The sequence below is a fragment of the Phyllobates terribilis genome, unplaced genomic scaffold (assembly GCF_046119375.1).
Source record: "Phyllobates terribilis strain yellow unplaced genomic scaffold, ASM4611937v1 Scaffold_11__3_contigs__length_659146591, whole genome shotgun sequence".
Classification (NCBI taxonomy): Eukaryota; Metazoa; Chordata; class Amphibia; order Anura; family Dendrobatidae; genus Phyllobates; species Phyllobates terribilis.
The window spans coordinates 592199277-592219524 of record NW_027362771.1 but is presented as its reverse complement, the minus strand read 5'-3'; the positions used below and the strand labels follow the sequence as shown (position 1 = coordinate 592219524).

General features: G+C 44.5%; 1 long non-coding RNA gene across 1 annotated transcript in view; it reads right to left on the bottom strand.

The window, feature by feature from the left end:
- The window catches only part of LOC141167067 (uncharacterized), an 82918-nt gene extending 66503 nt beyond the window's left edge, over window positions 1-16415 (bottom strand). The window contains exon 1 of the long non-coding RNA XR_012251383.1: window positions 16271-16415. This is a non-coding gene — a long non-coding RNA (uncharacterized lncRNA). The remainder of the gene's footprint in view (window positions 1-16270) is intronic.
- Window positions 16416-20248: the final 3833 nt, after the last annotated feature.

Below are 20248 nucleotides of genomic sequence, written 5' to 3'. Positions count from 1 at the left end.
AAGTCCATAGCCAGATGTGTCCAAGGTGCACTAGGAACCTCCAGAGGGCAAAGCAACCCCGCAGCAGGAGCATGCCAAGACTTGGATCAAGCACACACAGTACATTGGCGCACACACTTAATGACTTCCTTCTGCCATCCAGGCCACCAAAAACTGCGACCCACAAGTCTCTTGGTCTCAGAAATTCCTGGATGACCTGCCAACCGAGACTCATGACACTCAACAAACAAATCTCTCCTAAAGGTCCTAGGCACAAACAACCTCCTATGGGGAGTGTTAGATGGGGCATTCTCCTGAGCTTTAAGAATCTCATCCTCCAAAACGGAGTCCAAAGCAGCAATCACAACACCTTCTTGTAAAATGCTCTCCTCTTCCTCCTCAACACCGACCATGGGAGAAAAGCTGCGAGACAAAGCATCCGCTTTAACATTCTTGGTACCCGGGATGTAAGTAACGGAAAAATTAAACCGCGAGAAAAAAAAGTGCCCACCTAGCCTGACGGGCATTCAAGCGCTTGGCAGCATCAAGATAGATCAGATTTTTATGATCAGTGAAAACCTGAATGGGAAATTCAGAACCTTCCAAGAGGTGACGCCAGTGTTCAAATGCGAGTTTAATCGCCAGCAATTCCCGATTACCAATATCGTAATTAAGTTCAGTCTCAGAAATTTTTTTTGAAAAAAAGGCACAGGGATGTACTCCATCCTTGTTTTCCTGAGACAACACCGCACCGACCCCCACCGAAGAAGCATCAACCTCAACCAAAAACGGCTTAGTCACATCAGGCTGCATAAGGATGGGATCAGAGGTGAACCTCTCCTTTAGAAACACAAAAGCTTCAATGGCCTCAGAAGTCCACTGAACCGCATTAGCACCTTTCCTGGTGAGATCGGTCAGCGGTTTGACAATAATAGAAATTTTTTTTATGAATTTTCTGTAATAATTGGCGAAACCCAAAAACCTCTGTATCGATTTCAAACCAATAGGCCTAGGCCATTCCTGCACAGCTTGAACTTTAACCGGGTCCATCTCAAAACCTTCACTGGAGATAATGTAGCCCAAAAAACTAATTCTCTGTACAGCGAACTCACATTTCTCCAGCTTAGCAAAAAGCGAATTGTCCATTAATAACTGTAATACCTCACGTACGCTCCGCCAATGAGACTCCAGATCAGGCGAATAAATCAGAATGTCATCCAAATACACAACCACATTTTTGCTGATTAAAGGTCTAAGGATGTCATTAATAAGATTCTGAAAAAATGCTGAAGCATTGGTGAGACCAAAAGGCATAACCAGATTCTCAAAATGACCCACAGGAGTGTTAAAAGCAGTTTTCCATTCATCACCCTCCTTCATGCGCAACAAATTGTATGCCCTCCGGAGATCAATTTTAGAGAACCACTTGGCCCCCGCTAACTGGTTAAATAAATCAGGAATCAATGGCAGTGGGTAAGGATTGCGTACAGTAATTTTATTAATCTCACGAAAGTCCAGACAAGGACGTAAACCGCCATCTTTTTTTTTTACAAAAAAAAATCCAACAGCCACAGGAGACTTGGAAGGCCTAATGTGACCGGCGGCCAAGCTTGTCTGTATGTATTCCTCCAAAGCCTTTCTCTCAGGAATAGTAAGATTAAATAAACGACTCTTAGGAAGAGTCGCTCCAGGGACAAATTCAATGGTACAATCATAGTCTCTATGGGGAGGCAAAATTGGTGACTCCTCCTCAGAAAAAACTCTCCAAAAATCCTGAATAGGTACAGGCAATTCCCCTTTATCCACAGCAGCAATACGTCCGTTACAACACTTGTCATAACACTTAGGGCTCCAGGACTTAATTTCATTGGTAGACCAATCCAGTACAGGATTGTGCAATTTTAACCAGGGTAACCCCAATATTACTGGAGAAGGCAAATTATCCAATACCACCTAATCCAAATTTTCTTGGTGAATACCATTAATAGTGAGGGGAAATTCACAGACTTTATGAGTAACACTCTTCAAGGGAGAGCCATCAACATAAACCACAGCAATAGGGGATGACAAAGTTTTAGGTTCTAATCTAAGTTTTTCCAAGAATCCCCCATCAATCACATTCAGAGTAGAACCACAATCCACAAATACCCGAAATTCAATTAATTCATCCTGAGCAGCAGTAGTGGCAGATAGGAATACTCCCTTAGAATTTAAACAGGCAATACGGGCATAACTGACCATTTTTTTTTCTTTCTTCAAACGAAGCACACAGTTCTTAATAAAATGACCAGAATTTCCGCAATAGAAGCACAAGCCTTCAGAAAGCCTGCGATCTTTTTCCTGAAAGCGGGGTGGCATCGCCCCAATCTCCATCGGCTCTCCATTGTCAGCACAGACCCTCTCAAGACTCGGAGCTGACATAGCAGAGGATTTGCTCTCATTAACCCTTGCACGCAGTCTCCTGTCCACCCGTATAGCTAATTGCATAGCCTCCTGCAAGTTTCCAGGTGTGGGATAAGCAAACAGTAAATCCTTAACCCTTTCACCTAGCCCTGCAAGAAACAAGCTTTTCAAAGCTGAATCGTTCCACCCCACCTGGGCAGACCACCGATGGAAGTGAGAACAATATTTTTCCACATTACCTGATCCCTGCCTCAAACGTCTCAATTCAGACTCAGCAGATGAGACACGATCAGGATCATCATACAACAAACCCAAAGCAGAAAAAAAACTATCCACTGATCTAAAGCACGGATCACTAGGTTGGAGAGAGAAGGCCCATCCCTGAGGATCTTTGCGCAAAAGTGACATTATGAACCCTCTGCGCTGTGATTCATCACGAGAGGATCCGGGTCTCAAACGAAAATACAATAAACAAGCATATTTAAAAGAAAAAAAATCTTGTTGTTCGCCAAAAAATAAATCAGGCAGACGTACCTTTGGTTCCACAAAATGTGCTCCAGAACAGCTACTCACGTGTTGTTGGAGCTTGGCCACCTCCAGAGAGTTTTTTCTTTTAGGGCTGGACTTACTGTTATGATCTGCTACAGGGACTAAGGAAAGAGAGGAGAACTGTCCCTACAATAGAAAGAAACTAGATCCCTACGATGTAGCGGGGAACCTGATCCTGCGATCAGACCCGCTAAAGTCCTCGGCTAGTCTGAACGAAGACCTATAGATGTGAGGGAGGGATCCCTACAATTACTAGGGACTGGGATAAGTTGGACACCTCCTAGCAGAAATAGTAGCAGTCAAAGACAAACACACAACAAAAAGCATAGAGGTCAGAAGACCTAGCAAAACTAACAGAGAACGGCAACAGAGCACCAAGCTAGCTCAAGAGTAGTAAATACAATGAAGTCCAGCAAGACCAGGAGGGCGGAGCCGGATTAAATAGGGAAAAATGGTCATGTGACCAGCAAACTAAAAAAAAACTAACAGGAGAGTTCTAACAACAAGATGATTTTAATGCCCCTTGGAAGAATGGTGGAGGTCGCAGTAGCTTAACAAGAGGGCTTTAATGCCCCTTGGAAAAGTGATGGAGTTCGCAGTAGCTTAACAAGACTGTTTAATGCCCCTGGGAAAAGTGGTGGAGGTCGCAGTAGCTTAACAAGACGGTTTTAATGCCCCTTGGAAGAATGGTTGAGGTCGCAGTAGCTTAACAAGACGGTTTTAATGCCCCTTGGAACAATGCTGGAGGTCGCAGTAGCTTAACAAGACAGTTTTAATGCCCCTGGGAATAGTGGTGGAGGTCGCAGTATCTTAACAAGATGGTTTTAATGCCCCTTAGAAAAGTGGTGGAGGTCGCAGTAGCTTAACAAGACAGTTTTAATGCCCCTTGGAAGAATGGTGGAGGTCGCAGTAGCTTAACAAGACAGTTTTAATGCCCCGTGGAAAAGTGTTGGAGGTCACAGTAGCATAACAAGACTGTTTTAATGCCCCTTGGAAGAATGGTGGAGGTTGCAGTAGCTTAACAAGATGGTTTTAATGCCCCTTGGAAAAGTGGTGGAGGTCGCAGTAGCTTAACATGACGGTTTTAATGTCCATTGGAAGAATGGTGGAGGTCGCAGTAGCTTAACAAGACGGTTTTAATGCCCCTTGGAAAAGTGGTGGAGGTCGCAGTAGATTAAAAAGATGGTTTTAATGCCCCTTGGAAAAGTGGTAGAGGTCGCAGTAGCTTAACAAGACGGTTTTAATGCCCCTTGGAAGAATGGTGGAGGTCGCAGTAGCTTAACAATAAGGTTTTAATGCCCCTTGGAAAAAGTGGTGGAGGTCGCAGTAGCTTAACAAGATGATTTTAATGCGCCTTGGAAGAGACGCGGAGGTCGCAGTGGAATAAATAGACAATATCAATGCCCCTGGGAAAAGTGGTGGTGGTCTCAATAGCTTAATAAAACGGTTTTCATGCCCATTACAAGAGCCATGCAGTACAGCATATTAAAAACATTATTGTGGAGTGGCTCTCCCATAGTCTTTGCCTATGCCTTCCAAGCAAAAGCTGCCAAAAATTAGGATGGAGGAACTTGCAATGCTGGCAAAATGGACCACGGTCACCCTGGTGGTATAGTGGTGGTGGAGGCTGAGGATAATGAGAAGAGCAAAATACAGCAGAAATGAGGAAGCATATACCCATGTGTGGGTGTGAAGCGGTGCATGGGAATACACCTCCCGAAATAACACAGTGGATTTAACTTTATGCTACTCTGCTGTCATTTGGTGGTGATGAGATGTCTGGCCCATTCCAGCCCTTGTTCATTTTGATAAGGGTGAGCTTGTCAGCATTGTCAGTTGACAGGCGAGTGCACTTATCAGTTATAATTCCCCCAGCGGCACTAAAAACACGCTCCAATAACACGCTAGCGGCAGGGCAGGCCAGGACCTCCAAGGCATACATAGCGAGTTCATTCCAAGTTTCCAGCTTGGATACCCAATAATTAAAAGGCACAGAGGAATCTCGGAGGACGCTGGTACTGTCGGCAAGGTACTTCCTCACCGTCTTTTGAAACTTTCCACTCCTTGTGAGAGTACCCCGCACCTCAGGGCCTGTAAGCTGGGCGGGTCTCAGAAAACTGTCCCAGAATGTTGACAGTGTTCCCCTGCCTCTGCTGGATTGGAGTTGCGTCTCTCTCGCCTGTACGCCTTGGTTGGTCAACGAACTGTGACTTCTACCGCTACCATGTTCAGATGGGAATTTTTTTAACAGTTCTGCAGCAAGGGCCTTCTGGTACTGCCTCATTTTTGTACACCTCTCCACCTCAGGAATAAGAGAGTGAAAGTTCTCCTTGTAGCGGAGGTCTAAAAGTGTCACCAACCAGAAATGACTGTCACCCAACATTTTGACAACGCGAGGGTCACGGTTAAGGCAGCGTAACATAAAGTCAGCCATGCGTGCCAGACTGGTAATGGGCAATACTTCCGTGTCCTCACCAAGACCAAGATGATGACTGACCATGCTCTCATCCTCCTCCTCCTACTCCTCCTCCCCAATGTCCTCAGGCCACCCACGCTGAACTGACTGTATGACAGTTGTACAGGTACTACCATCTACAGCGAATGATACCAGCTCCTGTTCTTCCTCCTCCTCCTCTCCCTCATTGTCCCTCAATGCACGTTGGGATGAGATGAAGCTGGGCAGTGTGTAATCGCCCATTACGGGTTCTTAATCCATCTCATCATACCCTGGCTGCAATGCCTCCTCTTTAATTCTCTGCAGAGAGCATTGCAAAAGACAGACAAGTGGGATGCTGACACTAATGATGGCGTCATCGCCACTCACCATCTTGGTGGACTCCTCAAAGTTTGTCAGGATGGTTCATATGTCAGACATCCAGGTCCACTCCTGAGGTCTTATGTGTGGAGTCTGACCTGAATATCGAAGGCCTTGTTGCAGCTGGTACTCCACAACTGCTCCCTTCTGCTCACAAATCCTTTGCAACATGTGGAGGGTAGAGTTCCAACGTGTGAGGACATCACACACCAGTCGGTGTGCTGGAAGCTGAAAACGCTGCTGCAACACAGCAAGGGCGGCGGAATCTGTAGCCGACTTCCGAAAATGAGCTGACAGGTGGCGTACTTTGACGAGCAGATCTGTCAACTTGGGGTACGATTTAAGAAACCGATGAACCACGAGGTTACGCACATGAGCCAGGCGCCTCAGAGCCGCCACCAGGTTACGGCCATTGTCACACACGACCATGCCTGGATGTAGGTTCAGCGGTCTCAGCCACAGATCTGCCTGCTCTTTCACAGCTGTCCACAACTCACAAGCAGTGTGAGGTTTATCACCTAAGCTTATGACTTTCAGCACAGTCAGTTGCTGCTTGGCTGAGGCAGTACTGCAGTGCTTCCAGCTTGTGACTGATGTGGTGATATCTGAGATAGAGGCTGAACATGAGGAGGAGGAGGAGGATGATGCGCAGGAGCTGCACACTTTGGGGGCAACTCTGACTGACATAGGGCCCACATTCCTCAGTGTGGGTAGTATGTGTTCCGTCTCAAGGTCAGACTGGGTCCCGGCTTCCACTATGTTTACCCAGTGTGCCGTCAGGGAGATGTACCCTCCCTGGCCACAAGCACTTGTCCACTTGTCCATTGTCAGGTGGACTCTCCCAGTAACTGCGTTGTTGAGGGCATGGCAGATGTTTTGGGACACGTGCTTGAGTAGTGCGGGGATGGCACACCGGACAAAATAGTGTTGGCTGGGGACCGAGTACCGAGGGTCGGCCACTGCCACAAGGTTGCAGAAGGATTCCGTCTCCACCAGCCTAAAAGGCAGCATTTCCAATGCAAGCAGTAGTGAATTGTTCGAATTTAGGACTGTAGCCTGTGTGGCGTTGGCTGCGAATTTACGCTTTTGTTCAAAGCTTTGGGATATGGACAATTGAACGCTGCGGTGGGACGTGGACGTGGACGTTGTTGCTGTTTCTTGAGAAACTGCCATAACAAGTGAAGACTGAGAGGAGGGGGCATCTTTGCACGCAGTATGGACAGGGGATTGCCTTGCACGCACAACAGGGGGTTCTATTACACGCACAACAGCGGAAGAAGCAGTGGTGACACCCGCTGACACTGGTCGTGGACCCTGGGGTTTGCCCCACAAAGTCAGGTGCTTTGCTGCCATGTGCCTGATCATGCTGGTGGTGGTCAGGCTGGTAGTTTTGTCACCCCTGCTGATGCTGGCATAGCAGGTGGTATAAATGGCCTTTTTGGGGTTATCATCATAGTCTTTAAAGAAATTCCTGACTCTGGAAGACCTACCGGTTATACTGGCAACATGCCTCGTGTTGGTGTTACAGGGAACTGTTGCCCGCCTTCTGTGTGCGGCCGCCACACTGCTTCTTCCAGCCTGTTGGGGTACTCTGCCTCCCTCCCCCTGTCTGCTGCTGGCCTCGCTCTGTGTGTCCTCCTGCCACGTTGGGTCAGTTACTAGATCATCCACCACCTCCTCCTCCTCCTCCTCTTCCACTTGCGCACCACGATCCTCCTCCTAACTTCGTGGCAATTGTGTCTCGGCATCGTCCACCTCTTGTGACAAATTGCCAGAGTCGACTTCCTGTGGCCGTGGCTGTTCAAATATTTGGGCATCGCTACATGGGATCTCCTCTTCCACCACTTCAAGCAGAGCAGGCGAGGGGCACAAATATGGAAATGGACCAGTGAACAGCTCTTCAGAGTGTCCAAGTGTGGGATCAGTTTCTGTCTGACGACACTCGGCATGGTGGGAGGAAGGAGCATAAGGCTGAGGAGGATTATGTGGTCGAAACTCACAGCTACTAAAACTTGACCGTTTGGAAGACAGACCGGAGGTGGTGGTGCCCAGGTAACTGGAAGAATTATCTGCTATCCAATTAATAACCTGTTCACACTGATCAGTTCGCAATACTGGTGTTGTAGTGTGCTTACCTAGTAATTCGGTCAAGAAATGGGAGCGAGAAGATGTGGCTGTTGGTTGTGGCTCATTTTCACCTTGGCCACGGCCCCATCCTCTACACGCACCATCACCAGAACGTCCAGTTTCACGCCCCTTGCCACGCGCCTTGCCCATTGTAAATGAAGTAAAGTAGCTTACACTCGTACTATCAATGGAAAAAGGGTAATAAAAATTAGATTAGAACCGTGGAAGAGGAAAACCACAATTCTATTTTACTGGCCTACACCAGAATCTTTTAAACCGATATATTTGTGTCTGAGACAGGGAGACACTATTACTGTTTTTTTTACGGAAAAAAATGCCAAAAGCAGAATAATACAGAGATTTGACCGGTGGAACTGTAAAACCACAGTTATAGTTATGTGGCGTACACCAGAATTTCTTAAACAGATATATTGGTGTCTGACCAGTCAGGGAGAAACTATTACAGTTTTTTTTATGGCAAAAAATGCCAAAAGCAGGATAATAGAGAGATTTGACCCATGGTACTGCAAAACCACAGTTCTATTTCTCTGGCCTACACCACACTCTTTTAAACAGATATATTGGTGTCTGACCAGTCAGGGAGACACTATTACAGTTTTTTTACCGCAAAAAAATGCCAAAAGTAGGATAATACAGAGATTTGACCTGTGGAACTGCAAAACCACAGTTATAATTATGTGGCGTACACCAGAATTTCTTAAACAGATATATTGGTGTCTGACCAGTCAGGGAGAAACTATTACAGTTTTTTTTATGGCAAAAAATGCCAAAAGCAGGATAATACAGAGATTTGACCCGTGGAATTACAAAACCACAGTTCTAGTTATCTGGCCTGCACCAGACTATTTTAAACAGAAATATTGGTGTCTGAACAGTCACAGACACACTCAATTTTTTTTTTTGGGGGGGAGGGGATACCAAAAGGTTAATAAGACGCGTTTTTGTACAGTCTCACTGAGGAGAAAAAAAGGATTTAGATGAAAAAAAAAATGGATTTTTCCTGGCCCCTGAGACCGGGGAATAAGTCTAGCAATTTGACCATTAGGAGCACACAGGACTGTAATGCAGCGTTTGCTGGTATAACCACTGCGTCTCCTATACAGCCTGCCTGCCTGCCTGCTTGATATCTGGGATGGATATTAGTCCTGAAAGGACTGTTTGTTTGATTTGGCAGGCTTTAGAGACCCTACACTACCTATTTCACACTATATATCTCTCCCTAACTCAGCAGCACTCTCCCTACACTGTCTGATCCGTAGCAACTGTGTCCAAGATGGCGGCGCCCAGTTTTAAATACTCGAGGTGACGCTGTGCGGGCAGCCAATCACTGTAATGCCCACAACCAACATGGCTGCGGCATTACAGTGACTGGCTGGCAATCCCTGCATGTTCATTGGCTCTGTAAAGAGCGCCAAATGTGCAGGGCGGAAACCCGAGCTCCCACCCGAGTAACCCGGAAATGCTCAGTGCTCGCCAAACATCCCGAGTAGTGAGATGCTTGGGCGTGTAACGAGCAGTGTCAAGCATGCTCTCTCAACACTAATAAGTATTAGAAGTCAAAGGTCTAGGAATAAGCAAAACGGGGTCTACCTGCAAAAAATGGTCAAAAACAAAAGGGTAAAGTGGGAAAACATTTTTTTTTCTATGTTTTACTTAAGTCAATCTGTGAACCAACTCCACTAATGCAAAAAATGTAAATAATTATGTTCTAGTAGTAAATTATTTCAACAACCTTTCATGTTTTATAACTGTTTTAAACCTTTCCTAAATGTTAACAAACTGGAACTACACTCCAGAGCCTTAAAGAGGTTTTTCTTTAAAAAAAAAAATCGAAGTGGTGAGCCATGCTGATAAAAGAAGAAAACGAGCTCCCCAAGGAAATGTTCTCACCGCTTTCTTTAGACTTGTACGTGTTGGGGGTCACCTCCAACAGTATCCTGACTGCAGAAGCCACTGATTGGCTGCAGGGTCAGCAGACTGGTGGTCAGTATGTTATTGCTTCTGGTTCCACTGAAGACATTGACATCGATGAGAAGACAGAGACATCGGCGTGGCAGTGCTGAAGTGGAGAGAAGATTCCCCTTTACCATCTTCCCTCATTTAAACATTAACATTAAACTGAAAGTCCAAATTGCTTGTGATTTCATGCAAATGGGTGTCCAGTTTCATCTCATAGATGGCACAATTGCACGGGGCCTGATGGGAGCCGGAGTATAAAAGCTTCATCGGCATTCCATTTAAATGATATGTTCACACATTCAGTATTTGGTCAGTATATTGCATCAGCATTTGTAAACCAAAACCAGGAGTGGGTGAAAAATGCAGAAGTGGTGACGTGTTTCTATTATACTTTTCCTCTGATTGTTCCTCTCCTGGCTTGGGCTTACAAATACTGATGTAACATACTGACCAAATACTGAACGTGTGAATGTGGCTTAATACTGCTATCAGCTACAGCAGCGGCTGTCAAAGGTCACGGCCCCACTATCAGTATTTGGTCAGTATTCGGTCAATATTTTTTCTCAGGAGTGAGAGCCAAAACCAGGAGTGGGTGATAAATGGAGAATTGGTGACTTGCTTCTATTATACCTTTTCTTTGATTGTTCCTCACCTGGTTTTGGCTCTCACTCCTGAGAAAAAATACTGACCAAATACTGATAGTGGGACAGTGGCCAAATACTTGTGACAGCTATGTAATATACTGTGAGAGGGAGCTCAGCTCCTGAGCCTCCTCCACATATGGGAGCCATCACAATGATAAACACAGCATCATAATGATTTTGCTCATTGGCAGTGCGCCAGGGACGGACTCATCTGTGAAAGATGGCCCTTCGTGGTCAGCACTATTTTCAACCTGAAGCATGTCCACAGATGCTCCTCCAGTTGAAAACTAGAAGACTATTACAGGGAAGAGGGCTTGCTCCACACCCTGCATTTATTCTACAACAGCAAACCTATCAGAGATCTGTAACTGCAGAGCACACCGTTGTGGCATCAGTTGGCAGGAGGGGCTTATGTTGCGACACCGACGTGATGTCATCAAGCGACCTAATGCCAGTGCACTCTGATGTCTGTGTGTTACATTTTGAAGAGAAAAATCATGACTGGAGAAAGCAATAGCGGTCTTCACCAGGTGTAGAAGAAAAGCAAAAATAAATTCTTTCAATTGGTGATGTCAATGCTGAGTAACTGTAGTTACTGTACCTATACTGTATATACTAATACCTTCCACTAAAATGACAAGCAACTCACCGAAAAGGACAAAAAAATGACAGAAAATAAACAGTCGTATTTAACAACACCATGTCACGATACTATGACTAGTTCTCAGAGATGTTTAGAACAACCTATTGCTAAGTTCCTTCACAAATTGTGTGCAAATGTACCTATCAGTAGAAGAATTGATGAGGGCAAAGACGGTCACCAAATATTGATGGGTATTAGATTACTCTTTTCTTCATTCACTTTGCATTTTGGTAATTAAAAAAAAACTATTAACACATCTAGTTTTGAGAACATTCTTACTTTGCAGCATTTTTTCCCACAAGTGTCTAAAACTTTTGCACAGTATTGCATATTTCTATATCTATATATTTTTGTACAGTCTATTATCTATCTATCTATCTATCTATCTATCTATCTACTCTATCTATCTATCTATCTCCTCCCACTTGTTTGCTGTTCTTTGCTTCTCCTCAATACTGATGATTAATCTCCCAATCCTTGACTTTCACAGCTTATACCCCCACTATTTTTCCCTTCTATCACTCCCCACCTATTAGAAACTACCACAACCTCTACAACATAGAACTAAGCACTGGAGCACTTTGGAATGCCCATTCCATCTGTAATTAGCACCACATACATCATTCATGACCTCTTTATGTCTCGCAATCTATCCTTCCTGGGCCTCACTGAAACATGGCTGACAATCTCAAACATGGCCTCATTTGCTGTCATGTGTTACAGTGGCCGTCACTTCACCCACACTCCTCGCCCTGGAAATAGACATGGTGGAGTAGTGGGTCTTCTTTCTAACAACTGCACCTTCAACTCAATCTCACCTCTACCCTCCCTTATCCTCCCTTCTTTTAAATGATGCTCTGTCCCTATCCACTCTCCCTTTAAAGTCCAAGTGTCCATCATATACCTAATCTCTGGGTCCGAATATTGCCTTTTTTGACCACTTCTCCACTTGGCATCTACATTTTCTCAATGTTGACATTCCCACCATCATCATGGGTGACTTCAACATCCCCATTGACACTCAAAAGGTGGCAGTCTCCATACTCCTGTACCTTGCTTCATTGTTTGGTCTTAATCAGTGGTCCTCCACAGATACCCACACAGAAGGACATATATTAGACCTCATCTTTGCCCACCTCAGCTCACTGTCTAGCCTCACAAGCTCACATCTCCCCCTATCTTACAATCATACTCATTTTCTCATCCCTGTCCTCTTCACCTGCCACCTATGTCCAGCAGCTAGCACATCCCCAAAGAAACCTCACTCACCTACACATTCACACACCCTCACACACCCATTCTACTGCTGCCCTCCATATCTTCACGCCTCAACACAGACAGTGCTACAGTTTTCTACAATGCCCCTCTAGAATCAGCAATTGACTCGGTCAACCTTCTCATGCATGGTAGAGTGTGACAAATAAATAGACAACCCTGGCAAAACAACCTCACTAAAAAGCTTCGGCAAGTTTCTAGGGTTGCTGAGCGGCACTGGAAGAAAACACATTCACAGGATAACTTCACCGCATTCAGGCAAGCAACTTTTACATTCAAGTCAGCCCTCACCTCTGCTAAACAGGACTAACTCACAGCCCTCATATCTTCTTTATCCCACAGCTCCAAACAGTTCTTGAATACTTTAACTCCCTCCTCAGCCCACCACTGCCCCCTCCGACCTCCCTCATCTATGCAGAAGACTTTGCCGCACATTTCAAAAACAAGATTGACTAAATTAGGAAAGTCTTTACTGTTTAACCACCACAACCTTTATGTATAACAGATCACTGCACTTCCCCCATTACCTTGCTCCGCACTATCACTGTTATGATCAGCAACAAGTACTAAGGAAAGAAAGGGGAAAGCTTTCCCTAAAGTAAGACTAAGCTGAATCCCTACGATGTAGCGGGCTGCCTGTTCCTTGCGAACGGACCGGCCTTAGTCCTCAGCTAGTCTGAATGAAGACCTATAGAATAAAGGGGAGGGGTCTCTAAAAGAACTAAGGACTGGAACAAAAATGGGACACCTCCTGAACAGAGAAAGTTGTTGCAGAACACAAAAAGATAAACTGACAAAACGGTACTAGAGGTCCCAGAAGAACCAAGCGAACTGACAGAGATAGGCACCGAAGCACCTGGCTAGCAAAGCAGTCAAACAACACTGAAGTCCAGCACAGCCAAAAGGGCGGAGCTGTAATATAAAGGCAGGTGGTCACGTGACCGCAAAACACAAGATGGAAAAAACAAACAGGAGGGTTCTAACAATCACTGAAGGAAAGCTTACTCATGTTCTCTCCAAACCACACCTCATCACTTGTGCACATGACCCCATGCAATCCCACCTCCTTCAAAACCCCGCCACCACACTTATTTCAGCCGTAACCCATCTCTTTAACCTACCATTAACTACTGGTATCTTCCTTTCTGCCTTCAAACATGCCTCAATCACACCTATCCTGAAGAAACCATCTCTTGATCCGACCTCTATATCAAGCTATCATCCTATATCTCTGTCCCATTCATCTCCAAACTCCTCAAACAGCATGCCCATGCTGAACTCTTTGACAACCTTCAATCCAGCTTTCATCTCTACCACTCTACTGAAACTGCCCTAAGCTAAAGTACTAACGATTTACTTACTGCTAAAGCTAAAAGACAATTGTCTTTAATTCTCCTTCTAGACATGTCCTCTGCCTTTGACACAGTCGACCACTCCTTCCTACTACAGATCCTCTCATCACTTAGCTTCAAAGACCTTGCCCTCATCTGGATCTCTTCATACTTCACTAATCGCAGATTTAGCATCTCACTTCCCCATAAGATCTCTTCATCCCACCCTCTCTCTGTTGATGTCCCCCAAGGCTCTGTCATGGGACCCCTACCCTACACCATCTATACCTTTGGTCTAGGATAACTGATAAAGTCCCATGGCTTCCAGTAGCCCCTATATACTGATGAAGCTCAGACCTACCTCTGTGGCCCAGACATCACTTCTCTGCTGTTACAGAATCCCAGAGTGTCTATCACCCATATCCTATTTCTTCTCCTTTTGTTTTCTAAAGCTCAATGTGGACAAAACTCAACTCAACATCATTCCTCCAACTCACCTAAATCCCCTACCTGATTTATCTATCACAATAAATGCTTTCCCTTGAACCGGAAGTCTGCTGCCTTAAAGTAACTCTTGACTCTGCCCTGTCCTTCAAAAAAATCCAAGCTCTTACCACGTCCAACTCAAAAATATCTCCAGAATCTATCCTTTCCTAAATCCTGAAAAATGAAAAAAACAAGGAGTAAGTGTGTGGATTTCTGCACCTGGAGCTCATACTCCATACTGAATAAGTCAATATTTTTTGAAAATTTTATTTTCATTTTTTCATCATTTATATATCAGTAACATGTCTATCCAACCTGTGATTTCCATAATTCCATGATTTTTCTTATTGGTGTTGTATTATATCAGTAATGTTATTAATGATTGTCTGAAGAACGTTCTGGCACATTGAATGCACTGGGGAAAATCATCAAGATCAAAGGAACCAAGGAACACACCAGACTGGTCAGGGATAAAGTTGTAGAGAAGAGTAAAGCATGGTTAGGTTATAAAAATATAGCCCAATCTCTCAACTTCTAACAGACCCCTGTTCAATCCATCATTCAAAAATAGAATGCGTATGGCACAACTCCAAACCTACCAAGACATAGCCATCCACCTAAACTGACATCCCAAGCAAGAAGAGAACTAATTAGAGATGCAGCCAAGAGACCCATGATCACTTTGGAGAAGATGCAGAAATCCTCAGGTTGGAGAATCTGTTCACAGAATAGTACAACGAGCATGTGAAAGAAGGTTCCCTGGTCAGATGAGCCCAGAGTAGAACTTTTGGGCTAAATGGAAAACTCTGTGTGTGCCCGAAAACTAACACTGCCCATCACCCCGAAAGCACCATCCCCACCATCACACATGGCGGTAGCAGCATCATGCTGTGGGGATACTTTTTCTTAAGCAGGGATAAGGAAGCTGGTCAGAGTTGATGGGAAAATGGATGGAGCGAAATACAGGGCAATTTTGGAGGAAAACCTGTTAGAGGATGCAAAAGACTTGAGACTGGGGCATTGGCTCACCTCCTGGTGTCCTAACGACCCTGCACATACTGACAGCGCTATAATGGATGGTTTAGATCAGAGCACATTCATGTGTGTGTGAACGGCGCAGTCACAGTCCAAACCTAAATCCCATTAAGAATCTGTGACAAGACTTGAAAATTTCTGTTCACAGATGCCTCCTTCCAATCTCATGGGAGTGAGTGTGCAGAGAAGAAGAGGCAAAAATGTCACATCTAGATGTGCAAAGCTGATAGAGACAGACCCCAAAAGACAGCAGCAGTGATTGCAGCATAAGGTTTTCCTAGAAAGTACTGACTCAGGGGGACTGTATACAAATGCATAGCATAGTTTTCAGATTTATATTTTTAAAAATATTTAGAAAACCAGGTATCATTTCCTTTACACTTTACAAATACTTGTTACTTTGTGTTGTTATATCACATAAAATCCCAATAAAATATATTTAACTTAATAGGAGTTACGTGGAAAAAATGTAGAAATGTTCATTGGGTATGAATACTTTTTCAAAGCACTGTATACATATCTTAGACATTAAAAGATACTAAAATAATTATCACATTTTGCCACAGGTTTCCATCTGTCTGTATTCACTGACTACAGATTTTACCCCCGAATTGAAAATTTTGTGAATGAACAATCAGTCCTGGAGTAGAAAGAAAACAATAAAAAAAATTGAGCAAGAGCACATGTTGGTATAAGCGCAATGCATAGGTGTGCATTCACACTGCGGCCATTTAACAAGCAGTACGTAAGATAAAAACAAAATGATATAATACCCTGTAGTAAGTAAATAAATAGTAATAGTACATGGAAATAACATAGGGACTTAACTAACATTGTTTTGATTAAAAAAAAAAACATAAAAGTCATCTCACTATGACAAGATGTATCCCTATTGGGATGGCACCTAACTCTTGATTACCGTACTTTTGATTCATGAAATAACAATTAAAACATTGTCTACTCTTTAATCTAGTAAAGAGTATTTGGTAACATTTATTCTTACCTGTTGCCAGAAATATTGTCTCCAATACCAATATAATTGTCTTTGGCTGCCTGCTTGTAACGATGTTCACTGTTCAGCATCTGAACTTCCAAAGTGTGGCAAAAATACATTATCTTTCCTTATAAGATTTTGATCTTTGTATTCATCTAAAATGAGGAAGCAAAATCATTATAATTCATGTTTTGCATATTCCATATTTATGTAACAGACAATATGTATGGAATCTGGTGCAATAAAAGTATAAAACATTTTTAACAAAAAGATTTCCTGTTAGATTTCATCCTCTGTTTTCCCTGAATTGAATGTCTTGTTCACCTTGGATTTTGGACTTTTTGATATCTTTTTATCTTGTGGCTCATCATGTCCCTCGGGTCACAGTACACTACTCTCGCTTTTTCCCCCCTTGCTCATTCAGCATAACTTTTATTATATTCCAAGTGTAAGTTCTTGTTGTCTTTTTTTTTTTGCTACTTTTTTATTTAGTATTTTTTTACTTATTTTACTCACATATATAACGCAATTAATTCCACAGCACTTTACAGACATTATTTTTTGACACAGAATTTATTGTCAAACTAATATCAACTTTTTTTTATTGCAATATGCAAAAAATTCAGGTTGTTTTTATTTTGTATTTATCATTTTTAATTCTGCTGTTCTCAGATTACCTTACATTAGGTTTTAGATTGTTTGGGCTGTATCTGTAAGGCTACATTCACGCAGAGTTTGTGGTGCATATTTTACAATGTAATTTATAGAAATGGATTCCATCTGGAAACCATATTAGGTAATTACAAACACATTTGAGTAACCCACATGTAGACCCATCGAAGTTCAAGCTGCAAATTATTTTTCTGAAATCCGTCAGATTTCGATGCAAATACACATCAGACTTAAAAAAAAATAAACTCAGTGTGAACATACCCTGAAGAAAATCTATAACATATAAATTTTTAGGACTTTTAGTTAAAAGCAACATAATGACCAACACATAAGCCATGGAAAGTATGTAATATACAAAAAAAACAATGTAGTTGTTATGGGGACGGTTGCAACAACTTTATTAAAAATGGAAAGTAACCGAACCCGGGGTCTGCGATGCAGCCTAGAAGACTGCGGCCGAACAACCACCCGGTAAGAACGTAAAACAACCAACTAAAATATAAATTCCTCCAGTGTTACTACACACCGGGACGGGAAAAGGATTCGCACTATCTGTTATCTAATGTAGCCGTAGCTCTGTTGACTGCACAGAGACTACGCATCAGGCTCTAAGAAGTGTGTGTGACTAATGCTGGAGTGTACGTGCTCCCAGCCGGTGTGTGACCGGTCTGCGGAGTAACTCTCCAAGTGGCTAACAGGCGGTGCCAGGGATACGGAACCCGCAGTCTGCTCGGGGTGTATAGCAACCCCCTTGCCGGAGCCAGACTGTCAAACGGGAACTACCTGCATAAGCACATCTAAGCCTGCCTAAGCGACCTGTGCTAATCAGCCAAGTGAACTCTGGCATCAGCAGGTCACGGAGAGAGCAGCTAGGGAGCACGTGGAGCCCAAACAGACAAGCGTCCACACAAGTACACAACCTAAACGGAATGATCAGAGCGCACCACCATGCTTGTGGTCGGGCTATTTAAACACTAAGCCCTGCCCACAGTCGCCTTATTGGTTGCACTACTGATGATGTCACCCGCTGCCAATCAGGCGGTACCAGGTCACCGGATCAGCTGACACCAAACCACCAATCACGGTCCGCCATGTCACGGGCATGCTTAGTGCAGTGCACCCTGGATTTAGGCTGTAGCAGCCGTGTTCCCCTCCGCAACCTATGCTTAACACTACTAGGAACGAAGAGCCAAGAGACAGCTTGTACCTCTCGTGCACTAGCTAGGTGTTGGGACCGACGGCGATGCTGAGCAGTATCTGCCCTGGCTGGACCAGAATGGGAGACCACAGAATCCACAGTTGATTCTGACCCAATTTCAGATCCAGCAAACACCTACCATTGTCCACCCTTCTAACATCCCCCTCTACCTGACACTCATATTTCTCAATGAGCAGAGGAGCATGAATGTGGTCTACCAGTTCCCAGAAGCAATCCTCAGATCCATGACCCCTCCAGTGTACCAGGTAATATTTTTTCCCACGAACCATCTTAGACCCCACAATCGCCTGTACCTCGAGATCATCACCCCTGGTGTCTGAAGCAGGTTGGAATTCAGAGAATTTTGTCAGGCGAACAGGCTTAAGGAGCGACACATGAAAAGTGTCGTGAATCCTCAGGTGTCGTGGTAACTGTAAACGTTACACTACGGGGTTTACTTCGGCCAAAATTTTGAAAGGACCAATAAAATGGGGGGCAAACTTAGCAGATTCCCCACGTACTCTGATATTGCGAGCCGCGAGCCACACCCTGTTGCCCGGAGAGAATACGGGGGCTGGACGGCGATGAGTGTCAGCCGACTCTCTCATCCGAGTTTTGGAAGCCAATATAGCATCCTGGGTATGGTCCCAAACCTCCCGCGCCTCCAGAGCCCAATCTCTGACCCCAGGTTCCACAGAGGAAACTGGCATAGGAACCGGGACTCACGGATGTTGGCCATTATTCAGAAGAAACGGAGTCTGACCTGTGGAATCCACCACTGCGTTGTTTTGAGCAAACTCTGCCCATGGAAGCAATATCGCCCAATCATTATGGTTGGCAGAAACGAAATGGCGCAAGTATGTCACAAGCGTCTGGTTAGTGCGTTCCACCAAACCATTAGTCTCCGAGTGATAGGCAGTAGAAAGATTTAGTTCAATGCTAAGCAAATTACACAATTCTCTCCAGAACCGGGAGGTAAACTGTGGACCCTGATGGCAAACAATCCTATCGGGCATTCCGTGGAGACGGAAAACGTGACGAATGAACAGTGATGCCAGAAACCGGGAAGAAGGAACCCTAGGAAGAGGAACCAGAAGGAACATCTTGGAAAAATGGTCCGAAACCACCAATATTGTAGTGTTTCGCCAGGACTTAGGTAACTCGACAACAAAATCCATCCCAACCAGCTCCCAAGGTCTATCCGCACGGGTAACGGATGAAGAAAACCAGCCGGCCTCTGACGGGACGATTTATTTCTCGCACAGGAGACACACGCTTGAACATATTCCTTAACATCCTGGGGCAACCGAGGCCACCAATACGACCGTTGGAGAAACTCTGTGGTATGTTTGACCCCAAAATGACCTCCAATCTTAGAGGTATGTGCCCAGGAGAGCACCTCATTTTGTAGATTAGGAGGAACGAACGTCCTCCCGGGAGGAACGTGGTTTAGGGACACTGGAGCCACCGTTCACATACTCTCCGGAGGAACGATAAGCCTGGGCCCGTCCTCGTCCTCAGCCGTATCCATAGACTGGGAAAAAGCATCCGTCCGATGGTTCTTGTCCCCTGTGACAAGTGAATGGAAAAATTGAATCGGGAAAAGAAAAAGGACCACCGGGCCTGCCTCGGGTTAAGACGCTGCACCGTCTGTAGGTACGAGAGATTCTTATGATCGGAATATACCACGAGTGTTTAGCTCCCTCTAAGAGGTACCTCCACTCCGAAAAAGCCATCTTAATAGCAAGTAATTCTTTGTCCCTAATCGTGTAATTCCTCTCTGCTGGAGAAAAGATCTTGGAGAAGAAAAAACATGGTCTTCTCCGACCCTGTTCGTTCTTTTGAGAGAGAACCGCTCCTGCTCCTACAGAGGAAGCGTCGACCTCCAGGAAGAATGGCCGGGCGATGGAGAATGGGAGCTCTACAAAAATAGGATTTAATCTCCCGGAACGCCTCGGATGTCTTCTTAGACCAATTCTTGGGATTGGCACCCTTCCTGGTTAAAGCGGCCAAAGGAGCCACCAGTGTGGAAAAATGTGGTATGAATTGTCGGTAGTAGTTGATAAACCCCATGAAGCGTTGCACCACCTTAAGGAAATGGGGCTCCTGCCAGTTCT